General features: G+C 41.7%; 1 protein-coding gene across 3 annotated transcripts in view; it reads right to left on the bottom strand.

Annotated features, from left to right (window-relative positions):
* The window catches only part of CREB5 (cAMP responsive element binding protein 5), a 392,673-nt gene that overhangs the window by 102,720 nt on the left and 276,968 nt on the right, over nt 1-12,985 (bottom strand). The window lies entirely within an intron of this gene.

Raw genomic sequence — 12,985 nt, 5'->3', positions numbered from 1 at the left:
AGCTTTTCTTTCAATTAAAATGTCAAGGATGACAGACTGTGTTTTCACTGTCTTTAACAGAATGCTAGGTGCCACAGCAAGCGATTTCATGTCCTCGTTTCCCCCCCAAAGGATGTTTTCCAGTCTAGGGGTGTCTGAGAAGCAGGGCTGTGTCTGCTGGCCCTCCTTGCCCTTGGACGAGCCCAGCTATCTTTAAGGAGCGAAGGACCAGTGCTTTTGTTTGGAAGGTCTTGGGAGGGTCACTGCAGACTGCTCTCCTTTCCCAGGTCTTCACAACATTTAGGACCTTTATTAACCTCTCAGAACACACAGATCTGCCACGTGTGTGATCAGGCAAAGGGAAGAAGCAGGCGATGAAAAAAAATTAGGTCAGAAAACGAGAAGATCAATGTTAGCACCAGATAATAGACATCCAAGAAACCTTGAGCAGATAAAAAAATAAAAAATGATAACAACTAAAAGACCTGGGGGTGGGGAGCAGAATAAGAAAAACTTCAAAATGGAAGAAGGGTGGGCAGGAAGCCGATGAGCCAGAGGCCAGGGATTCTGACCTGGGGAGAACCTGCCTTAGCCGTGGGGCTCTCGCTTCCTCACCTGATTAATGAGTGGACAGGCCACCTGGAAATCTCTTGAAACTAAAATTCAGATTCCAGGCCTTGAGCTAAAAATGAGATGCTCTTAATCTAGCAAGACTATCTGTTCCATTATGATAAAGGTGTTCTCCACTGCTCATTGATACATCCACCGTGGTTAATTCAGCACCTGACTCGGAGTAGGTGGCCGGTGTCCGTATTAAATAAAATAAGAGCCGATACAGCCCTTATTAATGTCAAGAGAACATGTGAAATGTGAATACACCCCAAAAAGAAGGTGTTCCTAAAAGATTAGAGAAGTTGGGAAAAAAGGACCCAGTACATTCTGCAGGGCCCACACTTCTTTCTCATTTAAATACAACATGATTTCACACACAGACTAGAGAAAGCTTCTTGCCAGGATCTTTGCATTTGCTAATGAAAAGAACCCCGTGCTTCCTTTGCACCTTCTTACATGAAGTGCTATGGCCTCGCCTAGGAAGCTAGTTTCTGTCTGGGAGGCTGGAATGCCAAAGAGGTGACACAAACTCTTAATTCTCAATAGAAGGCAGTTTGTAATGAGAAGTGCTCATTTACTCAGTCTTCTCTTAACTGGAAACCCGTTGTTGTTTTTTTAAGAATAGTTTTGATTTTTTAGAGAGAGAGGAAGAAGAGAGGGAGATGAGAGAAACATTGATGTGAGAGTGCAACATCAATAGACTGCCTCCTGCAGGCCCCCTACTGGGGCTGGAGCCCACAACCTGGGCATGTGCCCTGACTGGAATAGAATCAGCAGCCTCTTGGTGCACAGGACGATGCCCAACAGAGCCACACCATCCAGGTCTAACTGGAATTTTAAAAATCCTATTTTTGTAAAGAAAGTGAACTGTCAGGATAATCAGGTAGACTGTGAAATGGAAAGACAACAGAGCTAATTATTTCCATTGGTCATGATTACATTGTAAAACGGGGTACATGGGCGCAGGAAATGGTCTGCCATGGTGGAATCCCAGCTCCATCACTTACTAGCTGTGTGACCGGGGCAAGTTACCTGGCCTCTCTGTGCCTCAGTTTCCACAACTTTAAATGGATAATTGAGCTATTTACCTCATGGCATTATGAGTTATCACATCTTAAATACACTGAATATGTTCAATAAAATTTGTTGTTTTTGTTAGTTGTTATTCTGAAACACAGATCAAACAGCAGATCAATCACTAAACTTCAAACAAGAAACTACGGTTTAAGGCTGGGACCCTACAGAACACCCATCCTTAGCTTTAATTAAAGAACTACAACCTAACAAATATCAAAATGCCTCAAACTCCTTGCGTATATAAGACATTTCTTTAAAAACCTAACTCTTGCTTGGGTTTTGAAAGAAAGAAGAGGCAAATGAACTCTTCTCACCCACAATTTTACAGAATTTCAAAATGACTTCAGATTATTTCTCAGAAAGGATCCATGAAAATATTTCCTCAAAATGGAACCAAGCTAGTTCCCCAGAGATCAGTTCTCAGTATCTTGTTTTTCGTGAAAATAATGACAAATTCCAACAGAAGGGGAAAACAAGAAAGCTATCTGGCTCGTATTTTAAAAGACATTTACCCGTATCTTTTTTTTTTTTTTTTGAATGAGCTCACACTCTGCACTGCCTCACTGCCAAATTCCTGAAATTGGATGGCAAATACAATATTTCCCCTTTTAACAAGTGAGAAATTTAAGACAAAGAAGTAGAAATATTTAGCCTGAGAAAAGGCACCAAAATACCAGCAGAATTCAATTAAAATGGGAATTTTCCCTTTCAAAGCTTTCTTACGCTCAAGGGAGGACCGCTGCTAAAGATCTAGGTCTTTCTGTAAGAATTGTCCCCACCCCTTTCCTTTGGTGACTGACATTTAGGTGTGCTGAAAGAGAATTTTGCCTTAATATCTATATCCTAACCTCTGCCTGGTCCCCTGGGCCTCATCCTCTCCTAAAAAACTAGTAAAACTGCCAATGAAAAACAGCAAATGCTCCAGCTTATCAGAGATCCCGGTAAGCCCATATCCTTGTGACAGAACTTGACACTGCTCCAAGGCCTTGCACCTTCTGGCCCCTCTCTGCTTCCCTCTCCCCGCCCCCCTGCCCCTGCCCCCCACCCCCCCTTGCTCATGGCTCTGGACTCCATACATGTGCCATAGTGACTTTCTCCCGGATTCACAGAAGCCTATCTCCCTTCTAGCCAGAGAGCCTTGAACATAAGTAATCCTCACCACCTTCTCTGGGAAGCCACACTAGGTTAGGGCCTCACTGGGAGTGATCTCAGTGCACCCTATACTTTTCCCCAGTAACACTAATCACCATTTATTCAATCAATGAATCCATGAGTCAATCCAAAATCAATGACATACCTAATATGGGTAAGGGTCAGGCCCTGTACACTCCTATTTCAGAGTGGAAAACTGGTTTGGCAACTTAGGCCATTTGAATAGTAATTCATTTACAAATATCCAATTGGTGACACTATGATGATAGATATCAAGGATCTCTTCAACTAGCAATGGACAATGCCAAGAACAGTGATTACTAAATTATCTTTGCTAACTAATGAGAAGAACTTAATTGATTTACAAATCATGAATGAAACTCCAATTTACCTTAACAGTCTAAAAAACCCATGTTCTTGAAAAGCATAAACAGTCACCCCCCAAGGTAACCTGTACTTTTTATCAGTGCCCCGTAGATTAAACTCAAGCTTTCTGATATATTTGAGACCCATTTGTTTTTTGGCATCAATTAAATTAATTTCCATTTGAAATTTGGTTTTAGGCATTTCATAGGAAAAGACCAAGAATAATTCAGGAACACTCATCTGTCTCCAATCTATACGATGTTTTAAAAATTGGATGCCTGCCCTGCAATAAGGTTGCACTTTATAATGTTCAGAGCTCTGGGCTCAGAGGTACCAGTTACACGCACACCAGCGTCAGCTGAACATCTCCTTTCTGCCTTGCACTGACTTATGGATATTGACAAGAACACTTTTGGAGTCATTATCACCAGGGGTGTCAGAGATTTAATTTACCACACAAGATAAATTTGGGCCTCTTTTAAAATCAATTTTGTACTACTAACATCTTTATTTTGTAGATGTAGTGTCTGATATCTCGGAAATGGAACTTCTTTTTCTCTGAGTGAAAGCCGGGTTTCAAGAGCGCCAAGGGTAGTAATAAAACGTAATGCAGCTAACAGAGCGGCCTTCTGCCGGAGCTTTGCTGGGTTTACAGCATAGATCAGGGGTGGGCAAACTTTTTGACTCGAGGGCCACAATGGGTTCTTAAACTGGACCGGAGGGCCGGAACAAAAGCATGGATGGAGTGTTTGTGTGAACTAATATAAATTCAAAGTAAAGGAGCGGAGGGGAGAGCAAGAGAACCCTCCGCTCTTTCGGCTCCGCGGGCCGGATAGAACAGCTGAACGGGCCGGATCCGGCCCGTGGGCCGTAGTTTGCCCACGGCTGGTAGATGCTGCATCTAGTCAGGCAAGATGCTCGCCCATTCATGCTTCCAAGTGTTGTAAACAGAGAGCGCAGTAATAGGAGGGGAGATGCAAATTTACAGCCATTCTTTTAAGACTATTTAATCAATCACTCCTTTTTTCATTTTAAATGACTGATTTCTGTATCATTAATCTGAATTCCTCATAAAGTCAGCTGATTCATTTAAGTTAACCAAAAGCATGGTTGGATTGTTTTCTGATGTATACTACTACTGGAGGGAAAAATCTGTTTTCAAAATCTTATATTTTTTCCTTGTAAAGAGCTAATGGCTCTTTATAAAGACCCTTTGTAAAAGACCCTTAAATGCCTTTAGAGTTTGACTTGAGCCATGGGTCAGACTTAAAGACATGAAGAGATGGCTTTTCAATTAGCCAATAACTTCTCAGTTGCATCAATTATTCACAAAGTTACCCTTAGAAAAGGAAAGTAAATGCAGATCAAAAGACATGCAATAAAAGATGATTCTGAATGCAGGCTCAAATAAATGACTTACATCTGGCTACATGTGTATTAAAAAATTCTTTATAGAGACATATCTCTAAGTAAAATGTCTTCCTGTTTGTGACTTGTTAATAAGCTTCCCCCTTGCTTCATAAGAACAAATAAGGAGCCCTCTGATTATGAGCCTTGTCATTTACATGTGATTGCTGCTTGCATCCATTCACCATAAATGAATAATTCATGAAAACATTCACTAGCACATTGGCCTGGATGTTCTGGAGAGGCAGAGAGCTCTCTGAGCTTGCAGACACAACCACTGCCCGGTCCTCTCCCCCCTCCCCCCCGCCCCGCCCCCGCCAACTCTAAAGTCAGCAATTCTATTTTGGTTTCTCCTGGATTTTCAGCATGTCAATTATCAAATTTTGACGAGTAATTTGTGGTGGAATCCACACCCATCACAATCTCCCAATACCTAGGTTCCAAATACACAACTTAATTTTGTAGTTCTAACTGCAAAAGACTTCAGCACAAACAGACGAGGGGTGGGAGAGGGGCCAGCTTCTTCTCATATAGGAACAATGATCCTTTTAATTGGTCTGAAATAAAGGTTTCCCTCTTTTGTGCTCTAGAGTTAGTCATTTGTTACTAAACAGAATAACATCTCTTAGGAGAGGTAGCTCAGGTCTCTGAATAAGCAGTTCTGTTTTTTAAGTAGGTTGCCATCAGCACATTAGGGCTGGGTCTATCTATACTGAGCGCTCTGAGAATAACAGAAGTCCAAATCGGTGAGCTGCCAGGAAAAACATTTTCACTGCTGAGGAGTAACTGCCACCTGACCCTACCTGCTAAAGAGCTATGGTAACATTCCCTAAGTGCCTGTGTTGAGCGCTATGGAAGGTTCTGTCTGTGGTGTCTGGGATGGTTAATTTCATGTGTCACGTTGTCTGGGCCACGGGATGCTCAGATCACTCAGGCAACCTTTACTCATCCTGTGCGTTCTGCAAGACTCCCCACCAGGTCACCCTCCCTAATGCCTTTATCTAACCTCTTCTTGAATCTCCAGGCAGGCTCCCTTAGGCAGTTTGCAAAGACCTCTCCTGGGAGACCAAATTTATGATTCTATCTAACCAGCCACTCACCAGTATTATTTCAGCTCTTTAGGAGGTGGCACTAGAAATTATTAGCTCCACAAATACACTGGCAGAAGAGGGATGTGTCAATGTGTGAAAGAAGTGGCTTAGGGCAGCTGTGATGGCATGCATAGACTATGCAATCTTAGGCTGCTAAAAGCCCAATTTTTCAAGTTTTGTTTTGAATGATAAAAGAACAGAAATGCTAAGAGGATAACTTGTACTCCAAAGAAACACAGACAAGGCTTGGCAAACTCCTCGGTTAGAACCTAGCAGAGAGCTGAAAACCATGGCTGTATTCAAATCATCGAAAACCAGCCCAGCCAGCATGGCTCAGTGGTTGAACATCAACCCATGAACCAGGAGGTCTTGGTTCAATTCCCAGTCAGGGCACATGCCTGGGTTTAGGCTCAATCCCCACGGTGGGGAATGCAGGAGGCAGCCAATCAATGATCTGCGCTCATCACTGATGTTTCTTTCTCTCTCTCTCCCTCTCTCTCTTTCTCTTCCTCTCTCTCTCTCTCTCTCTCTCTCTCTCTCTCTCTCTCTCTCTCTCTCTCTCTCTTCCTTCCTCTCAGAAATCAATAAAAATATTTAAAAACACACACACATGCACACAAATCAACAAAAACTATAGGATTGGCTGTGAGAGTCTAAAGAAATCCTTGTTGGCCAAGGGCTGAACATCATCAGAGAAGGGAGGAGGGGAACATGAAGAACTTGAGAAGGTTCCAGAGATGCACAGAAAAATATGCAAAGGCCAGAAGGGAAGTCCTAAGTGGAAAAGTAAAAGGAACAAGAAGACTGGGAGATTATGATAATGATCTTCAAGTTTCTAAATTACTGTATTCAGAGAATGGTGACCAGTTACTTTCAAGCGCAACCAAAGCAGAATAATAACAATAATAAAATAGCAGCACATGAGATTTCAGTCAGAAGAAAGAATAGCTCCCAAGAACGAATAGTGTAAAACAATTAAATGGCTTACTGAGGTTTTGGAATTTCCTCTTATTAGGCTCTTAAAAAATAGAGTCGTCCCCATCTGGCATGGTTTCCAGGGAGGAGGAGAAACTGGCAGACCTCTCAGAGTCCTAAATTAGGTCTATTATTTTCACTTATTCCAATCACAGTGGCTGACAGAAATGCTAGAGATAATGCTGGCTGCCACCATTCAGCAGCAAATGGAATAAAGCGGCCTCGTGAGGCTGACAAAGCGTAGGCTTTGGGCTGCCCAATGGCTCGGCCACCGACCAGGAGTGTGTGATGTGGGCAAGTCATTTAGCTTCTCTGATTTATGACCGGCAAAAACAGGTCTCTAATGCCCACTTGGTAGGTATAATGTGAGGATGGTCTGATAATCGTATATAAGATAACATTCTGTGTGTGTTTGGCCCTTGGACAATGATCAGTGTATATTCTATTCAAGAGACAATCTATTTCAGATAATAAAATTATTGCTAGTGTCATTTTAAAACACAAGTAAAGCTACATTGCTCTACATTTCGGGGTGAAGCAATTTGGGGAAAAGGTCCCAAACATCCAGCCTCTCAGTGGGATCGGAGTGTCTTTTCCATTACTGAGGACCCTAGTGTACCATCTTTTTGGGGGAACCTGCTCTGATTCCTCTGAACCAGGCTCGCCCCTGATACAGAGAGAGGTTTGCTGAATGACTTAATGAGGTTGTCTCACTGATCAGAGTCTCTCATTTCCTGGCAGCAGTATGCCCATTACACATCCATGATAGGCCTCTTTTTAAGGGTCAGGATAACTTTCAGCACTATCCTGAAGGAACACTCAACTAATAATTGGCTTGAGCTAGGGGGTTTGGGAGAGGGCTCGAGTTTCTAGGAAACTCATGTGTCCTCCTTGTGCAAACTTTCCGGAGCTGCTTTTCAAGTTCTCCCACTTTACAGGAGTACTTATCATGAGACTAAATTGATATTCATCTGAAACACTTAATAAAATAATAGCAATAAAGTTCATAATAACGATACTTGGCATTTACTATGTACTTTGCAACCAAGGATCTTAAAGGGCTTTTCAACCAGGCTTTGCTATTTTCAATGCAACTCCTGGGCTGGACATACAAGCAACCTCTGAGTATAGCTTCCCTGTGGACTGAGTTGGTTCTTTCATTAGGTTCTGAGATTGAGGTGGTGGCCATGCTATGTGCAGAAACATACCCACTACGTACAAACACCCACAGACATCCACATGCTAAAAGACAGAAGTGATATAAAGGCTTTTGGTCCCAAACACACTTTTGTCAGTATCAGCTGAGTCAAACTTTGGAACCTAGGTTTGCCATTTTGATGGACCTATCTTATTATGATAATTTTTCCAGTGTCCTTCTCAGTGTATTTATAAGTACAATTTGGGGCATCCACATATGTTCTTTGAAGGCATGAAGTTTGAAAGGGCTTAGTTTCCCTTTAAGTTCATTCTGAAGGGAATTCTGTTTAGGCTTAAGTGATTAGTTAAAAGCCACACCGGGATTTATACATAAAACATCTCTTCTCAGGCACTTTCCCTTCCCTGGTGGCCTTGCATTCTGCCGAAGAGAGTGACTTGCTCAGTTTCCCATATTATTCCCCTGACGGTCCTGTTCCTACTCCCAAACAAATGTGGTATTTGGGGTTTCAAGTTTAAAATATAATTTGGTATCATTTCAGATGTCTTCCTACAGCTTATAAACATCTTCCCCAGAGGGACTTGGGGTCTGATTTTAATTTGTGGTAGAGTTATGGTCACAGTAAATGTCAATTTAGCTATCGACAATAAGGCCCTAGTAGACTAGGAATGGCAAGTGACTGACAGTACATTTAAAGGACATGCACACATTACCCTTTGCTCCCAGGAGCTGACTTGTCCCTAAGAAACCCTCCGCTGGTCTGTGATGACAGCGTGGCTTCACCTCAAGCCCCTGAAACTTGGTCCCTTACCAGAAGAGGAGGCTGGAGTGTACTTTCCCCGGATGTACTGATCTGAAGATCGTAAAGCCATAGAGAAGTAACTGAGGCCATTATCACATGGCCTTGAATTTGAGCACCCCCACAGGGTGTCACTGCCTCAGCCACTGGTTTGCCTGGTGATCCTGGGCTATGTCCTCAAGTCCTCACAGCTTCCGTTTCTTCATGAAGAAAAAGGGCCAAGCCAACAAATTTCAAGGACCTTTCCAACCCCAAAGTTATATGGTTAGATATGATCAAGGGTGAGAAGCGGACTTATGGAGAGGCCGAGAACTATTTATTGGGGGAAGCAGCGTGTCAGTTGTGAATTTCCCAAGTGGGAAATTCGTCTCTGGCCTCTCTTGGACATTCCCTTTCCTTAAACAAGGCAGGCTCCAAAGGTCTCTGAGTGCAGGTAACATTTAGAAAAGTACCAGGAGTCCTGAGAGGTAGGGGAGGAGGCATTTGCTTCTCAAATATGAACAATGATCCTTTTAATTAGCATGAAATAAAGGTTTCACTCTTTTGTACTCCAGAGTTAGTCATTTGTTATTAAACAGAATTAAAATCTCTTAGGAGAGGTAGTTCAGGTCCCTAAATAAGCAGTTCCGTATTTTCAGTGTGTGTCATCGACCTGGGGTTTTGAAAATGATAGAACTCCCCCAAATCGGTGAGCTGCCAGGAAAAACATTTTCACTACTGAGTAGTAAATGCCAGCCGACCCTACCTGCTTTGGAGCTAAGATAACATTCCCTAAGTGCCTGTGTGGAGTTCAATGGATGGTTCTGTCTGTGGTGACTGGGATGGTCTTTCATGTGTCAACTTGCTGGGCCACAGGATGCCCAGAGACCTGGTTAGACATTATTTCTAGGTGTGTCTGTGAGGGTGTTTCTGGAAGAGAGCAGCATCTGATTTGGTGAACTGAGTGAAGCAGACTGCCCTCCTCCAGGTGCTGAGGTCCAGAATAGAACAGAAAGGGGGAGAAAGGTTGAATTCTCTCTCTCTCTCTCTCTCTGCCAGACTGACTGAACTGAGGTATCAGTCTTCTTCTGTCCCTACCCTGGGTCTGGGTCTTACATCACAGTTCTTATGGCTCTCAGGTCTTTGGACATGGACTGAGGTTTGCACCACCAGCTTTCCTAGGTCTCCAGCTGGCAAACAGCAGATCATGGGATTTCTCAGCCTTCATAATTGGTGGGAGCCAATTCCTTATAATAAATCTCATTTTTTTATAGGAGTGAATTAGTGGAATTCAGGCATTAACTTTGATATCCTTCATTCTCTACTGCCAATCATTCACCAAGTTATATCCACTTCACCTCAAAATAGGCCTGGAATCCATCCACTTGGCTCTATCCCTGCTGCCAAGATCCTGATCCAAAACACTATCTTCTCTCATTTGTTTCTTCCAACAGTTTCTATCTCCAGTTTTGCTCCGCTCCAATCCAACCTCTGCATTGCAGCCAGAATGATCTTCCTGAACCAACAATCTAATTCTGACATTTCACTGCTGGACATTCTTCCATGGCTTTCCTTAGTATTTAGTATTTAATAAGATTATCCTTTAAATGTTCCGCCTCTTTGATGTCTGTAGTACCACACTTTCCCACCTGGCTGAATATGTTTCATCCAACTGGCTTTCTTAGAATGTGCCAAGCTCTTTCATACCCCAGGTACTTAATATGTGCCATTGCCTTTGCCTGAAATGTTTAGCTAGATCTACTTTTGTTGATCAACTCTTATTCATCTTTAAGTCTCAGTTGAATATCACCTTTTAAAAATTTTCTCTGATGCCCAAATTAGAGTTGTCTCTAATTTACAGGGTCCTGTAGCTCCACATACTTTTCCTTTATGCTATTTCTAGGATATGTTTATAGTTATGATTATTTATTTAGTGTCAGTTTCTGCCATTAGACTCAGGCCACCCTGATGAGAGGGTCTATATATCTTTTGACTGCCAGAGGTGAGGTCATTGGGATTTCTTTTGACTATTGGAAAAATCTTTGCTTACTTTCTGGGGTAGTCTGCTCCATTTGGATGGAGGCGAGCGTTGAATACCATGACAAAGCTGGAAGCATTTCTAGAAGTTAAGAGGGTTGATCCAATATGAGTACCAGCCTACATGCTATTAGTAATAGATCGCCCTTTCTGAAATCTGAGGATATTTTTCTTGATGGGTACAAGAGCAAAAATGCCAAATGGAAATGTTCATTCCAGGACTTACAATTTTGGTTTTAGGTTAATGCTGAAGTATTCAACTGTTCTTATGCTAGTTAAGTGATTTCCATTGTTGCCAATAATTTCAATGGTTGAAGGTCTCCAGAGGGGTTAAAACTCAGAACTTTCATGTAAGATTCCAAAGCATCAAATATATATGCCAAACAAACCTCTGTAGTTAAAACTGGGCCTGAAGAGCAATAGTTACAAGTGCCTTAAGATGCTTTCCTTATAAGGCAGAACATTGAAAAAAAAGATCTGGATTTTTACTCAAAAACAAAGTAAACAAAATCAATGATTTCCAAGTCCAGTGTGGCTGAGAGAATTCATTTTCTTAATATGGAATGGGTTCAGGAGTGATGGGGCAGAGTGGACATACAAGAATAACTGTCTACTGCAGACTTCTGGCAAACTCTTTGGAGTATTGGTCCACAGCCAGTGTTTTTCTTCATAAATGAATTCCACATCTTTATTAAGTTAAGTATTTCTCTTTTTTTATTATTTGAAACATACTTTAAATATTTTGTTTTATGATGTCCTGGAAATTGATACAGTTCCTTCCAGATCAGGGAAAATGGAAAAATCAATTAAATTTTTTTTTTACATAGAGAGTGATTACACAAAAATTATGCCCCAATTTATCCATTACTATGAATATCTTTTGACATCATGTGTGAATAACTCAAGACAACCACAATTAAAGCTGATTGGATGCATCATTTATTTTCGCAGAAAAGCCCTAAATGATTATTTAATAGAAATATACCCTTTGTGTGAGTTGATCTGTAGAAGACTATATAGTAAAATTTATAGATTTTAAGTTACAATTAGTCTTTTATAGAAAAAACCTCAGCAAGAACAAACCAAGACACATCAAAAGCCTGAAGTGAGCTCCTAATGCCAGATCGTCCCACACAAACAAGTTACCGTTCTAACCCAGAGGATGAATCTTATTAAAATGAATTTTATTGACGTGGATGGCATTTCAAAGTTGGCCCATTTACAGATGAGTTAATTGGCTTTACCCCAAAATGGAGGAATTTCAGAGCCATTTAAAGCATAAGAATCGCGGGTTCTGAACACAGAGCAGGGCTAGGGAGAGAAATGAAGCCCAGCCCTGAGCAGAAACCAGAGTTGCCTTCCCCACTCTTCAAAACCACGTTCTCAAAACCTCCTAATGGGTTTCACTGTTTTCTTTTCCGTGCTTATCATAATCAGGGAACCATACATTTGCATCCCTAATGGACCCTTTTCAAAAGTGTGTTGACATTTCAGTAGGTTTGGAATAGCTCTTAATGCTTCTCTCAATTTGGGCGGGTGCCCACAGATCTCCTTATATGGGTTTCAACATATAGACTGTCTGCTTTACTCACGGTAATTTTTTTTTTTTTAATCCCTGGGAACCTATCTTAATTATACTCTTAAAAAAGTGAAAACTCAGAAGTCAGATGACTCAGAGAAGAAGCATCTAGCTGGCTATCCACACACAGAGCAGTATGTTGACTGTATCTGTGAGCTCAGGCAGGAGTCAAAAGTACCATCCCTTGTGTGGTCAATTCATTTTTTTTTTTTTGAGCTTCTATTTTTGTCAAAAGGAAATAGATATAAATAAGACCATCAAGATAAACATAGGTTAGGGGAGAAAGTTGAAATCAAGCAGGGAGCTGTTCTAAGCAAAAACTCCACTGCATTTTATTCCTCGCATTTCCCAAGAAGACTCGGGACCCAGAGGGCCCTTAGAAAGGTAATGTAGGTCCCATCTACTTTTTGTGGCTTTGATCAAAATTCGACCCAATAGAAACACAACTGAAATTATTTAAAAAAAAAATTTTTTTTTAACATTTACTCAGCTCCTGCTGTTTCAGGAACTGTAGTGCGAGCCTGGGGTGAATAAAAGATCATCCATGTCTTCAAAAAACTCATGATCTCTTCAGAGAAACAGACAAGGCTTGAACTCCCCCTCCCCCCAGAATGATATCTAATCCCCTGGGAGTTTCAGAGGAGAGTTCCTAGAAGAGGAGACAGAATTGCTCCAGGAAAGATGAGAAGATAGCCCTGCATTGCACGTGTGCACATGTCTTCATGTATGTGTGTGTGAGTGAGGGACAGGGATACTGGTGGTAGGGGCTCTAGGCC

Source organism: Plecotus auritus, assembly GCF_963455305.1.
Source record: "Plecotus auritus genome assembly, chromosome: 4".
In the NCBI taxonomy this organism is placed as follows: Eukaryota; Metazoa; Chordata; class Mammalia; order Chiroptera; family Vespertilionidae; genus Plecotus; species Plecotus auritus.
Note: the sequence above shows the minus strand (reverse complement) of the source record. Positions and strands in the feature narration are given on the sequence as shown.